The 21,573-nt window shown below is 38.4% G+C and overlaps 1 protein-coding gene across 7 annotated transcripts in view; it reads left to right on the top strand.

The window, feature by feature from the left end:
• The window catches only part of HECW2 (HECT, C2 and WW domain containing E3 ubiquitin protein ligase 2), a 446,556-nt gene that overhangs the window by 164,924 nt on the left and 260,059 nt on the right, over positions 1-21,573 (top strand). The window contains exon 2 of one of the 7 annotated variants that reach the window (XM_060411237.1): positions 6,564-6,614. The exons of the other annotated variants lie outside the window; for them this stretch is intronic. The gene's annotated coding sequence lies outside the window, so the exon portion shown is untranslated. The remainder of the gene's footprint in view (positions 1-6,563; positions 6,615-21,573) is intronic. 7 annotated transcript variants of the gene reach the window in all.

Genomic DNA, 21,573 nt, shown 5'->3' with positions numbered 1-21,573 from the left:
GACATGACTGAGCAACTACACTTACTTACAGTTAGTGCAAGTCAACATAGGTCAGGGTAGGTTAAGATACTCAATTTAGTTCTGACTCTCCAATGCAGTTTATTCTGGAGATAGATAACTGAGAAACTAATATATTCTTAAAAGTGTACTTTTTTTTAATGAAGTGTTTGAGATGATCTTTCATATGCTAGTATTATATACAAAGTGAAAGTGAAGTCGCTCAGTCCGACTCTTTGTGACCCCGTGGACTATAGCCCACCAGGCTCCTCCCCTGTGGACTGTAGCCCACCAGGCTCCTCCATCCATGGGATTCTCCAGGCAAGAATACTGGAGTGGGTTGCCATTTCCTTCTCCAGGGGATCTTCCCGATCCAGGGATCAAACCCAGGTCTCCCACATTGCAGGCAGATGCTTTAACCTCTGAGCCACCAGGGAAGCAAGGTGACCTCAAATAGAACATAGTTGAGAGGTAGAAATACTATGCACTGGGGCTTGTAGTTGAAAAATCTGGGTCCTAATTCCAGGTCTATTAATTACAAACAGAGTGACCTTGGATCAGAAATCACACAGCACTCAGAAAATCTACTGGTGTTATTTAAAAATGATAGAATTGGATGAGGTTTTCTCTGAGAGCCCTTTCAGTTCTAAAGTGAAGTAAAAGTGTTAGTCGCTCAGTCATGTCTGACTCTTTGCAATCCCATGGATTGTAGCCTGCAAGGCTCCTCTGTCCATGGAATTCTCCAGGCAAGAATAGTGGAGTGGCTAGCCATTCTCTTCTCCAGAGGGTGTTCCCAACCCAGGAATTGAATGCAGGTCTCCTGAATTGCAGGCGGATTCTTTACCTTCTGAGCCATCAGGGAAGCCCTTTATTTCTAAATTTCTGTGTAAAAATGAAGCAAAAACAAGCACTTGGAACTTGACATGATCAAAGCTTTATGAAATCAGAGTAAAGACTGACATTTCTAGTGTCTTACCCAATGTGTCAATAGCTCAACATTAGAATTTATTTCTTGATTCTATACCAGATCTATTCGCTAGGCACGATTGATGCTTTTCCAGATGATTTCTATTTCTTTGGCTTAATTTGGATCTCTTGTTTTGAGCTTGTTGCCAGAATAGGAATACTGTGAATAGACGCAAAGGAACCAATGAACTTATTGTTTAGAAATCTTTTGGCTCTTCCAAATGAACAGTCCGTGTACATGGTAGGTGCGTTGTTATATTAAAGAATAAAGAAAACTTAGGTTGTTTAAATTTGAAGCATCTTTTACTGAAAGGGCTATAACTTATCTATGGGTTTTGCTTCATTGAATTAGTGTGTTTTGCCTGGTAAACTTCCCTTGTTTTACATTCTGTAGGACAGCAAATCCGGTGTTTCTTAGCCATGCTCACTCTTATTCAAAGATAGTATTCCAGGAGGGGAACAGGAAGGTCGTCTGGTCATATTTAAGTGTCATTTTACCTTGTCCTGTGCCCTGGGATATGATCACTCTTACTTGCTGGTTGTCGTAATCTCCAGTAATCAGTCTTTCACCACTCCAAGCTCCAAGTGTGTCTGCAGTGCCTGTGGCCCTGATAGTTCCTCTTCTTTCCTCAGAGAACAGCTGGTCAGTCATGACTCCCAAAGAACAATGTGCAGTCTGTGTTCAGGGTGCTTTGGAAAGACTCTGTGGCAAAGCCAATGTGAAGCCATTGGGATGACAATATTTTCCTTACTAGGTGAAGGAGATAATGACTGTAGTATAAGCTCATAGCATAAGGTCTGGTGCATTTTAAGTGCTCAGTCAATAATGCTTTTATTCTGTTTCATAATTTTGCTTCTTGGTTTGTAGCTCTCAGGCTATCAGAAAGCGTGCTGTGTGAAGTCGCTTCAGTCATGTCCGACTTTTGCGACCCTATGGACTGTAGCCCGCCAGGCTCCTTAGTCCTTGGGATATTCCAGGCAAGAATACTGGCGTGGGTTGCCATGCCCTTCTCCAGGGGATCTTCCTGACCCAGGGATTGAAACTGAATCTCCTGCAACTCCTGCATTGCAGGCAGAGTCTTCACCATTGAGCCACTGGGGAAGTCTAAACAGAAAGCAGGCCCATGCATTTTGTTAAGACCTGGGGAAGAGCTTTCAGAATATTTGACTTAGTATTGAGTTTTAATAGAGTGTCTTTTCTGTTATTTGACTTAAAAAAAGAAAACTAACATGTTCTGTGACTTTAGTAGCCTTAAATTGGGGATTAGCAATTAAGGGGCTTAATTTGTACTGAAGGCTTTGATATCTAGAGATAATTCAGGCTCCTTCTCAAAATGTGGGTGTATGTGTGAACTGTGAGAAATGAAGTCTTTCTTTTGAAATTTACATGATGTTTTAGGATGAGAAAACACTGGGAGTCAAAAATACTAGATCCAAATGCAGATACTTAAAGTTAAATGGCTCAATATTTTTTGGTTACAAATGGTGGTTTAAAATTTTTGTGTTATTTATATATTTATTTAACAAAATATAGTTGATTTGGGATCATTGGGCAAGCTACATTATTGTTTTTTGAATTTCTTTTACTTCTCTAATTTGAGTAATATAACAATTTTTTTAATTTTATATTTCAAGTTCCTAGTGTTAAATATTACTGTGATCTTCATTAAAGGTGTATTCAAATTTAGTTAATAAAGATTTGTTTTTAAATATCAAAGAAGACATTTTCCCCAAAGGAATGCCATGATTAAATGCCACAATTTATAAACAATGCAGAATTTATATTTAACAGTTACTTTATAGGATCCTATATTTAAAAAGCTATCTATACCATCACTTTTTTATACTTTTGAATTTTGGAATACTTTAAAAATGCTTTTGTTACCATAAAGTCATGAAGGATATAACGACGTATATATACAAATATATAAGTGTATGTAAGACCGCAACTTTTACTGAACTTTGTTTTACAAATTCTAACCAATGCAATTATCCCAGAAAAATAAAATAGGAAGATATCAGAAGTCACCATTATTTGTAAATGATATGATTGACTACTTAAAAAAATGACCAATAAAGTAAAAATAATTTATTAAAATTAAAGGGCCTATGTTTAATCCCAGTAAGAATCAAATAAATGCAAATTTTAAAAATGAACTTTGACAGAAATATAGATCAATGGAAAAAAATAGAAAGCCCAGAGATAAATCCATACACCTATGGACACCTTATCTTTGACAAAGGAGGTGAGACTATACAATGGAGAAAAGACAATCTCTTTAACAAATGGTGCTGGGAAAACTGGTCAACCACTTGTAAAAGAATGAAACTAGAACACTTTCTAACACCATACATAAAAATAAACTCAAAATGGAGTAAAGATCTAAACATAAGGCCAGAAACTATAAAACTCCTAGAGGAAAACATAGGCAAAACATCTCTGACATAAATCACAGCAGGATCCTCTATGACCCACCTCCCAGAATAATGGAAATAAAAAAAATAAACAAATGGGACCTATTAAACTTAAAAGTTTTTGCACAACGGAGGAAACTATAAGCAAGGTGAAAATATAACCTTCAGAATGGGAGAAAATAACAGCAAACGAAGCAACTGATAAAGAATTAACCTCAAAAATGTACAAAGCAGCTCCTGCAGCTCAATGCCAGAAAATAAACGACCCAATCAAAAAAATAGGCCAAAGAACTAAACAGACATTTCTCCAAAGAAGACATACAGATGGCTAACAAACACATGAAAAGATGTTCAACATCACTCATTATCAGAGAAATGCAAATCAAATCACAATGAGGTATCATCTCACGCCAGTCAGAATGGCTGCTATCAACAAAGTCTACAAACAATGAGTGCTGGAGAGGGTGCAGAGAAAAAGGAACCCTCTTACACTGTTGGTGGGAATGCAAACTAGTACAGCCAGTATGGAGAACAGTGTGGAGATACCTTAAGAAACCGAAAATAGAACTGCCCATATGACCCAGCAATCCCACTGTTGGGCATACACACCGAGGAAACCAGAATTGAAAGAGACACGCATAACCCAATATTCATTGCAGCACTGTTTACAATAGCCAGAACATGGACGCAACCTAGATGTCCATTAGCAGATGAATGGATAAGAAAGCTGTGGTACATATGCACAATAGAATATCACTCAGCCATTAAAAAGAACATATTTAAATTAGTTCTAATGCGGTGGATGAACTGGAGCCTATTATACAGAGTGAAGTAAGTCAGAAAGAAAAACACCAATACAGTATGCTAACGCGTATATATGGAATTTAGAAAGATGGTAACGATGACACTATAGGAGAGATAGCAAAAGAGACACAGATATATAGAACTCTGTGGGACCCTGTGGGAGAAGGCGAGGGTGGGATGATTTGAGAGGGTAGTGTTGAAACGTGTCTATTATCATATGTGAAGCAGATTGCCGGTCCATGTTCGATGCATGAGACAGGGTGCTCACGGCTGGTGCACTGGGATGACCCTGGAGGATGGGATGGGGAGGGAGGTGGGAGGGGATCTCTAGATGGGGAACACATGTGCTCCCGTGGCTGATTCATGTTGATGTTTGGCAAAAACCAGTACAATATTGTAAAGTAATTAACCTCCAATTAAAGTAAATGAATTAATTAAAAAATGAACTTTGTTTTCACTTTCAGATGGGCACTATCTAATATAATGAATGAATATTCATTTTGTCCTTATTGTGTATCAGGTGTTGTAGCGACTCATTTAATCCTTAAAAATAACCCTTTGTTGTAGGTATAATGATACAGTCTCTGTTTCACAGAAATCTGCAGAGATGTTCACTTTCCAGAGGTCATAGAGTTAGTCCACGGCAGAGCTAAAATTTGAACCTGGCTGTAGAACTCTTCCTCTGAACTGTTCCCTTACTCACTAAACTATCTGCCACGGTTGATGACATTCAGTATTGGTGAAGGTTTCTGGAAGGAAAATAGTCACCTCAACTGCATTTCAAATGTGAGGAATGTTTATTGTGCCTCTTTTTGGGAGAAAAAAAAAAAGCACTCTTCAACACCTTAGAATCCAAAAGTTCTACTTTTAATAATTTATCCTAATAGTCAGTTAAGTGTGTGTTAATGAATGTGAGAAGATGTGTTTACACCGTGGTTTACAGCAATGAGAAAACCACCATCTCGAGTGAATTATTTAACAAAATTATGAAATATTACATGATAGAATGTTATATGGCTATTAAAAAAGATGGTATAGTGCTGTTTATTAACATGAATGTCCACATTAGAATTTGTATGAAAAGAACATATTGCAAAACAGTTTGTACTCTACAGTATGATCGCATCTCATCTATATATTTAAATAGCTATTCATGTGTTTACAGACTAGAATAGCAGTGGGCTGGCATCATTGGGTGCTAGCATTATAGATGATATTTATCTTTTTCTTTTCTCATCTTTTTTGAAATTTTATATTGAGCATGTGTCATTTTTATGATTGGGAAAAAAAGCCCTAAAACGTATTTCTTTTCCTTATTCCCTCAACTCTTATTTTCTTGTGATAAAATTAGGTTGGCACGTTTTACTTTGGTGTCGTACTTTCTGAATGCGAGGCAGTATTTTATGTGAGCTTTTCCTGAAGCTCCATGTCACAGTTTGGTTTTTGAAGTTTCGACTTCCAAGGTTCTCTATTCCTTACTCTAAAACTGCCACCAAGGTCTAGATGTGCTGTCGTTAGGTGGGGCTAATGAGCTCTGGATGTGCACTAAACTAGGGAGCCCACCCTAGTTGACTTGAGCTTCCTGATTTAAATGTAGCTTTTCCATAACAATTTATATAAAGATAGAACTCTGTTAAAATAACTAAATATAAGCTATTACTAAACATTAAAGCAGATAATATCTTAAAGCTGCATTTGAAGTAAATTAATGTCATTAATAATCCTGAATCTTTTGTCAAACAGTCAAACATTTCCTTTGTGATCATATATGCAGATCCTGATTAGAATGTTCTTAAATTTTAGCTTGGTGTAAAAACATTACAGAACGTGTATTCTATTGCATACCCCACACTGGGTTTGGACTTGGCTAGTAATGCCCTGCTTTTGAACAATTTTTTTTTTTTTTTTTTACTTAGACTTTGGGTATATATGATTAAAACTAATTTAATTGGCTATACTCTTTCAAAATCTTCTTTTGAAGTAATTGATTATCCAATAGATTGTAGCATCACCCCAGTTGGATATCCTAAAATTTTATGATGTAATAGAAAAAAGAATTCATGACTAGTTTCTTACTGGTAGTCTTAGTGATTTGGTGTTGTCAGTCATAAAAGTCTGTTTTCTTAAAGGGGAATGGAGTCTACCCTCACCTCTCTTGCGTGAGTGAATTCATTTGCTTATAAATTGTGGTTTCTGTGGGCAGAGTAATATAAATTAAAGTCTTCCTGACTTCCTTAAACATATTGCTTAGAATAGAACTAATTACTGTTAAAAGCAAATTTACCAGAAAATAGGCTCATTATTGGAGGTCACAATTTTATCATGGATCCTCACTGGTCCCGTGGATGAGGCTTAGTTGTGTTTTTATATTCCCTCTCCAGGAACTGACTTACTGCAGTCATAGGATTATCTCATTGGCCTGTGGCCCACTGGTAAGCCCTGCTCTGAAAATATACCAGGATGTGTTTATTGGCTCATGTTTTTTTCCTTAGAGCTTTGGGGTCATCAGTGTGGATTAGGCTTTTGACTTTGTGAATCTTTGGTTGCGATGCTATTAATGGGAAATTTAGAAACAAATCAATGGCCTATTTCTAGTATCTGAGTTGTGCTGAATGACATGAGTTCTGGGCGTAAACGTTATCCCTGGCTTGCTTCCCTTGGCTTTTCTTCACTGACTTCTTTTTAGCATGTTGAATTGTACTACAACATGCCATGAAAAACTTTGGGAATAAGAATAAGAATGAAGATGAATAAAAAAGGTTTTGTGTTATTTTTTTATTGTTTAAATGATTATGTTGCTCTAAATTTTATGGGAAGTAAAATTAAATTTTAGAAAGACTATAATCTCTCGTTTGACTTCTGGTTCTTTTAAAACTAGTTTAATAAACTTGGATATACTTGGAGAGAGAGCATCTCAGTTATTAAACTTGGAACTGTATAGAGATGAGCTGGCACTTTCTTACATCAGTTCAGTTCAGTTCAGTCGCTCAGTCGTGTCCAACTCTCTGCGACCCCATGAATCGCAGCACGCCAGGCCTCCCTGTCCATCACCAACTCCCGGAGTTCACTCAAACTCATGTCCATTGAGTCAGTGATGCCATCCAGCCATCTCATCCTCTGTCGTACCCTTCTTCTCCTGCCCCCAACCCCTCCCAGCATCCAAGTCTTTTCCAATGAGTCAACTCTTCACATGAGGTGGACAAAGTATTGGAGTTTCAGCTTCAGCATCATTCCTTCTGAAGAACACCCAGGACTGATGTCCTTTAGAATGGACCAGTTGGATCTCCTGGCAGTCCAAGGGATTCTCAAGAGTCTTCTCCAACACCACAGTTCAAAAGCTCAATTCTTCGGTGCTCAGCTTTCTTCACAGTCCAACTCTCACATCCATACATGACCACTTGAAAAACCATAGCCTTGACTAGATGGACCTTAGTCGGCAAAGTAATGTCTCTGCTTTTCAATTTGCTATCTAGGTTGGTCATAACATTCCTTCCAAGGAGCAAGCATCTTTCAGTTTCATGGCTGCAATCACCATCTGCAGTGATTTTGGAGCCCCCCCAAAATAAAGTCTAACACTGTTTCCACTGTTTCTCCATCTATTTCCCATGAAGTGATGGGACCAGATGCCATGATCTTCGTTTTCTGAATGTTGAGCTTTAAGCCAACTTTTTCACTCTCCTCTTTCACTTTCATCAACAGGCTCTTTAGTTCCTCTTCACTTTCTGCCATAAGGGTGGTGTCATCTGCATATCTGAGGTTATTGATATTTCTCCTGGCAATCTTGATTCCAGCTTGTGTTTCTTCCAGTCCAGCGTTTCTCATGATGTACTCTGCATAGAAGTTAAATAAGCAGGGTGACAATATACAGCCTTGATGTACTCCTTTTCCTATTTGGAACCAGTCTGTTGTTCCATGTCCAGTTCTAACTGTTGCTTCCTGACCTGCATATAGGTTTCTCAAGAGGCAGGTCAGGTGGTCTGTATTCCCATCTCTTTCAGAATTTCCCACAGTTTCTTGTGATCTACACAGTCAAAGGCTTTGGCATCGTCACTAAAGCAGAAATAGATGTTTTTGGGAACTCTCTTGCTTTTTCCATGATCCAGCAGATGTTGGCAATTTGATCTCTGGTTCCTCTGCTTTTTCTAAAACTAGCTTGAACACCTGGAAGTTCACGGTTCACATGTTGCTGAACCCTGGCTTGGAGAATTTTGAGCATTATTTTACTAGCATGTGAGATGAGTGCAATTGTGTGGTAGTTTGAGCATTCTTAACATCAGTAGCTTTCAAATTTCAGCGTTCATCAACACCAACTGGGAAACGTGAACAATCTGATTCATGGGCCCCATCCCATGGTGGGTTAGGATTTAGGTTGATGTCTAGAATATGGTAGACACATTCTGTGATTGTTGTATTTCTGATAACTCCCTCTTCTGTCTGCCTTCTTCCTCATATTAATCTCCCAGAGAAAATGTTCTTCATGCTTAATCCCTGCAGTCTTCCCCTTTTGGTTCTCCCCTCACCACCCCCAGCTGTATTGAAATATAACTGACACATAACATTGTGTAAATTTAGGTGTATAACATGTTGATTTGATATATATTGAAAATGATTAATTAGCACTGTAGCTAGCTAACACTTCCATCATGTGATATAATTACCATTTCTTTTTTGTGGTGGTAAAATTTACTATCCTTTTACAAAGTTTCATATATAATCACTGTGCTATATATTAGATTCTCAAAACTACTTATTTATTTTATAGCTGGAAATTTGTACATATATCTCCCTTCCCATCATCATGTATTTTTCTTATCTTTTTTTTCCTGCCCCTCTCTGTTTTTTTTTAAGTCAACTCAGATTCTTTGGACTTTCCAGTTTTCCCCTCCCTGCTTCCCCCATTATCTAGGTTTTGTAACTAAGTGGTGGGACATCTCCAGTTTATTGTCTAGTATTCCTAAGTCTGTGACTTTTAGGATTTGAAATAGCTCAACTGGAATTCCATCACCTCCTCTAGCTTTGTTTGTAGTGATGTTTCCTAAGGCCCACTTCACTTCACATTCTAGGATGTCTGGCTCTAGGTGGGTGATCACACCATTGTGATTATCTGGGTCGTGAAGATGTTTTTTGTATAGTTCTTCTGTGTATTCTTGCCATCTCTTCTTAATATCGTCTGCTTCTGTTAGGTCCATACCATTTCTGTCATTTATTGAACCTATCTTTGCATGAAATGTTCCCTTGGTATCTCTGATTTTCTTGAAGAGATCTCTAGTCTTTCCCATTCTATTGTTTCCTCTATTTCTTTGCATTGATCACTGAGGAAGGCTTTCTTATCTCTCCTTGCTATTCTTTGGAACTCTGCATTCAAATGGGTATATCTTTCCTTTTCTCCTTTGCTTTTCCCATTTCTTCTTTTGACAGCTATTTGTAAGGCCTCCTCAGAGAGCCATTTTGCTTTTTGCATTTCTTTTTCTTGGGGTTGATCGTGATCCTTGCCTCCTGTACAATGTCCCTAACCTCCATCCATAGTTCATCAGGCACTCTATCAGATCTAGTCCCTTAAATCCATTTCTCACTTCCATTGTATAATTGTAAGGGATTTGATTTAGGTCATACCTGAATGGTCTAGTGGTTTTCCCTATGGCGTGCTGTGGTCCATGGGGTTGCAGAGAGTCGGACATGACTGAGTGACTAAACTGAACTGAACTGAAGTCTGTGACAGAAACCCAACCTAACTTACCTAACCAAAAAGAGAAAAAAAGAAAAGTAGCAGAAGAGCCCAGGGGCGGGAAGCCTGTTCTCAGGCACAGTGGACTGAGGCTGGAGTCAAAACATAGCTATCTCCCTGGGTCTCAGCCAAGCTGACCACCAATGTCTCCATACCTCCAGAAGGCAAGGAGGAGAATCCTTTCCTCTTTGAGTAGGAGAGAAAGAGTTGAGAAGTGCTGATACTTGTGATTCAAAATCTTTTCTTTATCCCAGTTACTTGTATATCACAACAGAAAGATTGATCATGGCAGAGAGTGAGTTTTTGGTTTACACTGGGATCTTTCTTTTAAGAAAAGAATTAGATTAATGAGGTAATGAATAAATGCCTAGTGTTTTGAGCTTTTTCCCTCAATTACAACCAGTTATAATTGATTTACATTTTAATGAGATTTTATGTTTGAAACTATAAAGCCATAATACTTTTATAAATTTAATAGTGTTGCATTTTAAGCAAAAGTAAATATTTATAAACTGAGTGGATTTTTATTTGAATAGATTTTTATCTATTAGTTAAAATGCAGCTTCTTGTAGCATATTGAATTTGGAGTAGGAATCCAACTTCTAAAAATTTAATAAGTTAAAATAATTTGACTGATTGAAACTAATGATTTTTTCAGCCTCTTTAGAAAAAAGTTGGCAATTTTACTTAAAGTTATAGAACTTTATCTGATATATAACCTAACTAAAATGGTCCTATAATTATTTTGTAAGAATTGTCTGTTCTATTGAGAGGATTCTACCAACTTAAACCTTGCTTCATTCCATATTTGTTTCACTTCCATTGAATAATGTCCATGTCACTGATACTGCACTGGACATCTTGGTGAAACTAATAGGAAGGAAAAGAAGTGGAAAAGACCACGTTGCTTTGTGTAAGAACTTAATGACATGTCATTCTGAAGTTGGCTGGAGAGCTGTTAGGGTCCCTGAGGATTAGTTGTATACATCAAGGCATTTGAGCAGAAGAAAGCTGGTAGTTTAGACAGGCAAACTTCCCAGACTTGACATCACAAATTTCCTTCTTCCTCCCTGTATATTCAAGGTAAGAAGCCAGCACTGTTTTCCTTTTAACATATATTGAAATGCCATGAAAACCAATCCCAACATTGGCATGGGAGTTAGAACCTTACATCTCTGCTTACCACAGAATTTTTATGTACAAACTTTCATGTGCTTGCTTAAGGACAGTCCTAAAACATATTCATTCTTTTAAAAAATGAATGAGTGAGAGGAGAAGAGCAAAAAGGATCTGATTTTTCTGATTTGTCCTGTTCTGGCATGGCTCCTATCAGCAAAGCCACTCTGTGGGGCCTCTTTTTCATGCCTTCACATTACATGGTTGTCAGAGTCCGTGGAGACTGTCTTGAGAGAGGGAACTTGCTGCTCCTTAACAATATTATGGTTTTATGAAGTTGACTTATAATAAATCTGTGGCTCATAACAAATGAGTAAGTAATGACTTTCTGTGTCTGCAAAGCTTATAGTAGGTGGGCGAAAAATGAGAGTGAGAAGGCATTGTGAAGCATGACAGGTCAGCTCTGGAACTCTCCTTTGGCAGCCGGAGGCTCCTTGCCACCTGCATTTAAGGCAGTGATTTTAAATCCTGTAAATAGAAGATTTCTTCCCTACCCCCAAACAATTTTGTGGGTAACCATAGGTACCACATGATGTGGCTTAGGTATAGTTGCCACAAGGAGCTGTGACATATAGGAAGAGAACCAGGCTTTAAAGACCTAAGTGTGGGCCTCAGCAGTGTCATCCACTAGCGTGGTACTCTCATCTGGAAATGCAATCTGGATTTACAGCTCCATCATCGGGTGGTTAACGGAGCGGGAAATGGCAACCCACTCCAGTGTTCTTCCCTGGAGAATCCCAGGGACGGGGGAGCCTGGTGGGCTGCCGTCTATGGGGTTGCACAGAGTCAGACATGACTGAAGTGACTTAGCAGCAGCAGCAGCAGCAGCAGCAGCAGCAGCAGCAGCAGCAGCAGCAGCAGCAGCAGCATAGGGTGGTTATGGAGATAACGTAGAGTGAGTGTGGTAGCATAGCATACACAAGAGATACCAGAGAAGCAGGAGTCTCAAAGTGACTCCATTTACACTGGGGAAGCCGGATTTCATAGGGACTAAGGGAAAGGGTTTAAGCTCCACAAACAAAAGGTCAAATTATGGAAATCAGTTAAACTTACGTATAACATTTAGGTTTTTAAAAAATAATTATTTATTTATTGTTTTTGGCTGTGCTGGGTTCTTGTTGCTGTGCCACATGCTGTCTAGTTGTGGCGGCTGGGGACTACTCTCCAGCTGTGGCACGTGGGCTTCTCATTGTGGTGGCTTCTCTTGTTGGAGCAAAGGCTCTAGGGTGCATGGGCTTGAGTAGTTGTGGCCTAAAGGCTTAGTTGCCCTGCAGTATGTGGGATCATCGTGGACCAGGGGTTGAATGCTGTCCCTTGCATTGCAAGGCAGTTTCTTATCTACTGAACCACAAGGAAAGTCCCAACATTTACTTTATAATTACAATTTAGTTCAGTTCAGTCGCTCAGGTGTTTCCAACTCTTTGCCATCCCATGAACTGCAGCACACCAGGCTCCCCTGTCATCACCAACTCATGGAGCTTGCTCAAACTCATGTCCATTGAGTTGGTGATGCCATCCCACCATCTCATCCTCTGTGGTCCCCTTCTCCTCCCGCCTTCAATCTTTCCCAGCATCAGGGTCTTTTCCAGTGAGTCAGTTCTTTGCATCAGGTAGCCAAAGTATTGGAGTTTCAGCTTTACCATCAGTCCTTCCAATGAATATTCAGGACTGATTTCCTATAGGATGAACTGGTTGGATCTCCTTGCAGTCCAAGGGACTCTCAAGAATTTTCTCCAACACCACAGTTCAAAAGCATCAGTTCTTCGATGCTCAGTTTTCTTTATAATCCAACTCTCACATCCATACATGACCACTGGAAACACCATAGCTTTGACTAGATGGACCTTTGTGGGCAAAGGTCTTATGCTGTCTAGGTTGGTCATAGCTTTTCTTCCAAGGAGTAAGTGTCTTTTAATTTCATGGCTGCAATCATCATCTGCAGTGAATTTGGAGCCCCAAAAATAAAGTCGCTCACTGTTTCCATTGATTCCCTGTCTATTTGCCTTGAAGTGATGGGACTAGATGCCACGATCTTAGTTTTTTGAATGTTGAGTTTTAAGACAGCTTTTTCACTCTCCTGTTTCACTTTCATCAAGAGGTTCTTTAGTTCCTCTTCACTTTCTGCCATAAGGGTGGTGTCATCTGCATATCTGAGGTTATTGATATTTCTCCCAGCAATCTTGATTCCAGCTTGTGCTTCATCCAGCCCGGGTTTTGCATGGTGTACTCTGCATATAAGTTAAATAAGCAGGGTGACAATATACAACCTTGACATACTCCTTTCCCAATTTGGAAACAGTCTGGGGTTCCATGTCCGATTCTAACTGTTGCTTCTTGACCTGCATAGAGATTTCTCAGGAGGCACGTCAGGTGATCTGATATTCCCATCTCCTTAAGAATTTTCCATAGTTTGTTGTGATCTACACAGTCAAAGGCTTTGGCATAATTAGTAAAGCAGAAATCGATGTTTTTCTGGCATTGTCTTGCTTTTTGTATGATCCAACATGATCCAGTACAGCTTTTTCTATAATCACAAACATGGCCTACTTACTAGAGTGAAAAAAGGAAAAGTGAAGTGTTGATATTTTTAGAGGGTTGGGCAAATTAATTTTTTCAAAAAAAATTGTATAATACATAATACGGTAATTTGTCAAGCCTCTTGATGAAAGTGAAACAGGAGAGTGAAAAAGGTGACTTGAAACTCAACATTCTGAAAACTAAAGATCATGGCATCTGATCTCGTCACTTAATGGCAAATAGATGTGGAAGCAATGGAAACAGTGAGAGACTTTATTTTGGGGGCTCCAAAATCACTGCAGATGGTGACTACAGCCATGAAATTAAAAGGTGCTTGCTCCTTGGTAGAAAAGCTATGACCAACCTAGATAGCATATGAAAAAACAGAGACACTGCTTTGCCCACAAAGGTCCGTCTAGTCAAAGCTATGGGTTTTTCCAGCAGTCATGTATAGATGTGAGAGTTGGAGCATAAGAAAGCTAAGTGCTGAAGAACTGATGCTTTTGAACTGTGGTGTTGGAGAAGACTCTTGAGAGTCCCTTGGACTGCAAGGAGATCCAACCAATCAATCCTAAAGGAAATCAATCCTGAATATTCACTGGAAGGACTGATGGTGAAGTTGAAGCTCCAATACTTTGATCACCTGATGCAAAGAACTGACTCATTGGAAAAGACCCTGATGCTGGGAAAGATTGAAGGCGGAAGGAGAAGGGGTGACAGAGGATGAGATGGTTGGACGACATCACCAACTCAATGGACATAAGTTTGAGCAAGCTCCAGGAGTTGGCGATGGACAGGGAAGCCTGGTGTGCTGAAGTCTATGGTGTCTCAAAGAGTCGGGAATGCCTGAGCGACTGTACTGATGGACTGACCCAATCATGAAAGTCATATTATAAGCACTGTGCCAGACTGCTATCAGCCTTCCCATGGCCTCTTTTTAATCTTATGACATTCAAATTGCTCTTAAAATTTTCTCCTTCAGTTATCAACTATTCTAACTTTGCCAGACCCTTCATTATCAGTGGTTTAGCATATAATTCTAGTTCTTTAAAATCATTTAAATCGACTTTTATGAAATTCTGAGTCTTTTATTAGTTCATGCAGTTTCTCTTTGCATCAATTTATTGTTAGAACATCTGAATTTCAGTGAGGGACCAACTGAAAGAGATAAGTGGCAGGGATCAACTTTAAATGAATGGAGACCGATATAAAAAGTCTTCAGTTTATTGTTTCGTGAAATTTTTGGTTTCTTCTTCAGTTTCTTAATAGTGTGTGCCTGGATAAAGAATGCCTAGGTAAAAAGGATTTTTTTCTTTGTCAAAAAATACTGGAGACTATAGTGCTATGAGAATGTTGGTAGTCCTTTTGGGAACAGTTTCAAAACAGTTTTTATCTTAATACTTGAATCAAAATTAAGCTTGGTATCAATAAGCAGGGTCATGATACTGAATACAACTATTTGCTTATCCTCACACTACATGTTCATTTAAGTTTTTGGTTCTTCCAGATCATTCTATATACCATGGAAATCTTGGGTATTGGTTTTTTATTATTATTTTATTTTTAATTGAAGTAATAGATGATTTACAAAGTTTTAGGTATATAACATAGTGGTTCAATATTTTTATAGGTTGCACACCACTTAAAGTTACTACAATACAATGGCTGTATTTCCTTTTACTGTATAATATATTCTTGAAGCTTACTTATCTTATACCTAGTAGTTTGTGTCTCAATCCCCTACCTGTGTCTTGCCATTCCCCACTTCCCTCTCTCCACTGATTGCCACTAGTTTGTCCTCTATATCTGTGAGTTTATTTTGTTTTAATAATTTGGTTCATTTTTTAGATTCCACATATAGATGATAATATAGTATTAGTGTTTTTTGGATGGCTATTGTGACTAAATCTAAAGAAAATTCAACATGTATTCATAGTGTTGTTTAATTATTTTATATTCTTATTTTCTCATTAGTAGAAGTCAACTCTATCCATTCATATATTTGAAAAATATTTCTAAAAATTATTATTTTATAGAAGATATAGCATGTAAGAGAGACAGTAATTTGTCCTCAAAGAGTTTTATAATTTGACAAGACATGAATATTTATAATTAGATTCTGAGGCATTATGAAGTACCCGGGATACGAATGGTATACAAGAGACCACTAGAATTCAGTAGTAGGAATGTTGCCTTCTGTCTCTGTGTTCTTCAAGATGAAAGTGATCCTAAGGCCTTGAAGATGGAGTAGGTGCAGGAGGTGGAGAGGATGGCATGAGCAATGCTGGGCACGCTATAAGCATTTTCATGAGGAACAGATAGTTACCCTTCCATGGAGGAACTTTGTAAAGAGCTTTGTGTTTGTTTATGGTAGTGTAAAGAAATTCACTAAAACCACCTTCCCTTCTCCACCGTGAACCCCCAGAAACACCACTAAAATCCATGCTGTTCTCACCTTTCACCTGGTGCAATGGCCTGCTAACTTCAGGTCTCGGCCTAAACAGTTTAATTGTCAGTACCTGTGAGAGGCTTGTCTACTCACCCGGCCTAAACCAGGTCCCACTCCTGCCCCTTTTTTCACTTCTCTTGTAGCCCTTTAATTATGTATTTTACTTGATTGGGAGTATTGTCACTGAAAGAGTGCTACAGGGAGAGAGTAGATGGATTGTCTGGGGGAAATTACAAGCATTGGAGAGGTCTTTTAAGAAGTGATGGCCAGGACTTCCCTGGTGGTCCAGTGGTTAAGATTGCATGCTTCCATTGCAGAGGACGTGAGTTTACTCCCTAGTTAGGGTATTAAGATCTCACAGACCAAGTAGTGTGACGAAAAATAAAAATAAATACATAAAAAATATGCTAAAGTCATTAAAAACTTTACAAAAAGAAATGATGGCCTAGATTTGGTCTGATGTGAATTTGACTTAGTGCTGTTGTGGCAATGGGAACGGAAGAAAATACCTGTGGAGCATAGAGTATTTGTAGTTAATCTCAAAACAGTTAAACCAAATCTGAATTATTTTCTCTTACTTATCTGGCTGCATATCCATTGGTTTAATACTAAATCAACAGCTTGAATGTTCTGTTGGACTCAGTCTTTAAAATTAACAACTTTCAAAACTTAAAATTATATCTATTTGTATCTACTCCTTTTCCAGATTTGGTGGGCTATTATTACATTGTGGATCATAACATATTTGCTAAACTTGAGGGGAGAAGAGCCTTTTTCTAAAAGGCAGCAGCCTGGAGGAAAATTGCGTTTCCTGATTCTTCATGACCCAGTTAATTGCATTGGTGTGATCACTCACCTAGAGCCAGATATCCTGGAATGTCAAGTCAAGTGGGCTTTAGGAAGCATCACTACAAATAAAGCTAGTGGAGGTGATGGAATTCCAGTTGAGCTATTTCAAATCCTGAAAGATGATGCTGTCAAAGTGCTGCACTCAACATGTCAGCAAATTTGGAAAACTCAGCAGTGGCCATAGGACTGGAAAAGATCAGATTTCATTCCAGTCCTAAAGAAAGGCAATGACACAGAATGCTCAAACTACTGCACAATTGCACTCATCTCACACGCTAGTAAAGTAATGCTCAAAATTCTTCAAGCCAGGGTTCAGCAGTACGTGAACCGTGAACTTCCGGATGTTCAAGCTGGTTTTAGAAAAGGCAGAGGAACCAGAGATCAAATTGCCAGCATCCGCTGGATCATCAAAAAAGCAAGAGAATTCCAGAAAAACATCTATTTCTGCTTTAGTGACTATGCCAAAGCCTTTGACTGTGTGGATCACAATAAACTGTGGGAAATTCTGAAAGAGATAGGAATACCAGACCACCTGACCTGCCTCTTGAGAAACCTGTATGCAGGTCAGGAAGCAATAGGTAGAACGGGACATGGAACAACAGACTGGTTCCAAATAGGAAAAGGAGTATGTCAAGGCTGTATATTGTCACCCTGCTTATTTAACTTCTATGCAGAGTACATCCTGAGAAACACTGGGCTGGAAGAAGTACAGGCTGGAATCAAGATTGCTGGGAGAAATATCAATAACCTCAGATATGCAGATGACACCACCCATATGGCAGAAAGCAAAGAAGAACTAAAGAGCCTCTTGATGAAAGTGAAAGAGGAGAGTGAAAAAGTTGGCTTAAAGCTCAACATTCAGAAAACGAAGATCATGGCATCTGGCCCCATCACTTCAAGGCAAATTGATGGGGAAACAATGGAAACAATGAGAGACCTTATTTTTGGGGGCTCCAAAATCTCTGCAAATGGTGATTGCAGCCATGAAATTAAAAGGCACTCCTTGGAAGGAAAGTTATGACCAACCTAGACAACATGTTAAAAAGCAGAGACATTACTTAGCCAACAAAGATCTGTCTAGTCAAGGCTATGGTTTTTCCAGTGGTCATGTACGGATGTGAGTTGGACTATAAAGAGTGCTGAGCACTGAAGAATTGATGCTTTTGAAGTGTGGTGTTGGAGAAGACTCTTGAGAGTCCCTTGGACTGCAAGGAGATCCAACCAGTCCATCCTAAAGGAGATCAGTCCAGGGTGTTCATTGGAAGGACTGATGTTGAAGCTGACACTCCAATACTTTGGCCACCTGATGCAAAGAGCTGACTCATTTCAAAAGACTCTGATGCTGGGAAAGATTGAGGGCACAAGGAGAAGGGGACAACAGAGGATGAAATGGTTGGAAGGCATAGCCGACTCAATGGACATGAGTCTGGGTAGGCTCTGAGAGTTGGTAGTTCATGGTGTCACAAAGAGTCAGACACGACTGAGTGACTGAACGAACTGAACTGATACTTTAACACCTGAAAAGAGGACATGAAGGGCAGCTTCAGTCACCGCAAGCTCTCTGTTGAATGCCCTGAAATCATTTATTGGTAGACTGTATAGGAGGGATTTTTCTGATCTTAATGATTTTATTAGCACTTTCTTGCTGAGTAAGCTAGCACTGGGTTACGGTTATATATGATAAACCATGAATAATGAGTATTCTTTCTCTTAGCAAGTAGGCACGGTGAAGAGCTACTGGGGTGAGGTCTTAGTTGAGAATTTGGTGATAACTTTTTTCATCTCCAGCTTCCCTGGTGGCTCAGCTGGTTAAGAATCTGCCTGCAATGGAGGAGACCTGGGCTCGATCCCTGTGTTGGAAAGATCCCCTGGAGAAGGGAACAGCTCCCCACTCCAGTATTCTAGCCTGGAGAATTCCATGGACTGTATAGTCCATGGGGTTGCAAAAAGTCAGACATGACTGAGCAACTTTCACTTCTTCATCTCAGGTGATACCTTGCCTTGTGGGGACTAATGGCTTACTGTTTTCTCTTCCCAGGCCTCTCACATCTCTGCATATTGCAGACACATTATGTATTTTTTAGTGTCTCTTGGCATAAATATAATTCACCCCACTTTGTTTTCCTCATTTATATAGTAAAACACAAATAGAGTTTGAAGTATAATATATGTATATGTTTCGTGTATGCATATGCATGTGGTGTATTTGGAGAAATTTGAAGGGTTAACAAAAATGTTAGTCATTATTATTTTTTTTTCAGTCTAAGAAGTTAAAATCTGAGGGTGCATTTCCAATCTGTAAACATCTTTTCATAATGAATATTTTCAGTGTTTGCTGTTTAGGTGAAGTTTAATAAATTGACCTCCAGATTCATTAACAAATATATTTTAAATAAAAACACTTGTTTAATGTATTTGTCATGTGCTGCTGTCTTTATCTTCTAAACAAAATCTACTGCTTTTGGAAATGAAGCTGTATATACTAAGGCGTTTTGCAATTTGTGTAGTAATTATAACTCTCTCGACCTCTGGAATAAAGGTGATTTTGTTTTTGATTGTTGTTTAAGCAGATGTCTGTTAATGTGAGAGAGCAACCTATTGCAGACCTAATCATAATTAGAAGAGGAGGGTGTCCCCCACCCCCCACCCCCACCCAGGGAGTGTTATATCGTGTTAAATTGTGTCATTTGGGAATGGGACATAGAGCCTCAGAAGAGGCTCACAGTGGGGTGGATTGTTTAAGGAGCTTTAAAGGACCAGCTATCTTTTTAATAAATATGGTGACTACTAACCAGTTTCCCTTACCATTAGCTTCATCTACTAAAGGTTTTCATGGATTACATTTCAAAGAAAATTTGTCTTTCTTATTGCAAAAAGCATAGGTATGAAACCAAGATACCAGTGAAGAATTCTTAGATATCAATAGAAAATATGAAGCAGTCATTACCTGTTGTCTGAGTAACACTGATTTTCCCATAAGAGAACATTGCATTGAATACCGTAGTTATAAACTAAAATTTTAACTGTAGAGTAGTTTAAGTTTTAAAATTTTTATGCAACTTTGATTTCTTTTATGCAAATTGATTTCTACATGGTATTTGATCTTGTTTATTATGGAGACATGAACTCAAAAAATATACTACTTTTATTATAAGGGAAAAATGAAGTTTTCCCAAGCAGGTTTGGTAACGATTACAGTGATTAGCCTCATTGTAATCTCAGCATTTTGGCTTTATTTCTTTCCCACTAATCCATGTTATGTAGAGTAAAACATCTGAGTGAAGTTTTTAAACACTGAGCTGATCCTTTTAGAAATTTATCGGCATAGTCAATTGTACCTAATAAATTCTAAGACTGTTACTAAGCAGAAACTTGCATTTGAGTGTTTATTTTGTCCCTGGCCTCATAATAACCAGCAGCTCAGGCCTACCTTCACAAGAGTCTTTGGGACACAGTTACTGAGATGTATTGCTTTTATTTTAAACACCCAAAGTAGTATTGATTTTTCTCAGCCTCATCAATGCCTCTGGGATTCTGTTTGCACTTAGATTAAAAATCCAGAATTGAGTCTTAATTGGCTCCCTCACTTTTATCCCCTATATTCAATATGTCATGAAGTTTTGGGGCTCTTTTTTTGAAATATTCCTGATTTACTGTGTTATTGCTTTGAAATACTGCTGTTACATGAACTGAATTATATTCTTACTGAAATCTATTCTTAACACTCCGTGCCAGATGTCTTAACTAATCAGTTAGCTTTTAACTGTTTTCCTCATCTCTGTTTTCTTACTTTTAAAATCAGTCCTTCATAAGCTTTCAGATTAACTTTCTCATGCTTAAATTTCATACTTTGGTTCCTCTGCTTAAGATCCTGGAATGGCTCCCTGCTCATTGGTGAGGTTCCAATTAAATTACTTCACACTCTTTTCCCAAGTTTCTTTTGATCTTCTCTTCTTTCCCTTGTCTCACATCACACTATATGCAGTGACTGGCTTGAAAATGCTGGCTCTAAAAGTTCCTTTAAAGTGGGTGGTTTGGAAGTTGGAATTACCTTTGTTTTTAAATAGAAACAATTCCTTAAGAACTGTGGTTGAGTTCCTTTTAGAATTCAAAATGTAATATATTTTTGTGTATGGTGTTAGAAAGTGTTCTAGTTTCATTCTTTTACAAGTGGTTGACCAGTTTTCCCAGCACCGCTTGTTAAAGAGATTGTCTTTTCTCCATTGTATATTCTTGCCTCCTTTGTCAAAGATTAGGTGTCCAAAGGTGCATGGATTTATCTCTGGGCTTTCTATTTTGTTCCACTGATCTATATTTCTGTCTTTCTGCCAGTACCATAGTGTCTTGATGACTGTAGCTTTGTGGTATAGCCTGAAGTCAGGCAGGATTATTCCTGCAGTTCCATTCTTTTTTCTCAAGATTGCTTTGGCTATTCGAGGTTTTTGTATTTCCATACAAATTGTTAAATTATTTGTTCTAGTTCTGTGAAAAATACTGTTGGTAGCTTGATAGGGATTTCATTGAATCTATAGATTGCTTTGGGTAGTATACTCATTTTCACTATATTGATTCATCCAATCCATGAACATGGTATATTTCTTGAAGATCTAAATATAAGACCAGAAACTATAAAAATCATAGAGGAAAACATAGGCAAAACACTCTCTGACATATA

Source organism: Ovis aries, chromosome 2 (genome assembly GCF_016772045.2).
Source record: "Ovis aries strain OAR_USU_Benz2616 breed Rambouillet chromosome 2, ARS-UI_Ramb_v3.0, whole genome shotgun sequence".
NCBI lineage: Eukaryota > Metazoa > Chordata > Mammalia > Artiodactyla > Bovidae > Ovis > Ovis aries.
This window is presented reverse-complemented; position numbering and strand designations above follow the sequence as displayed.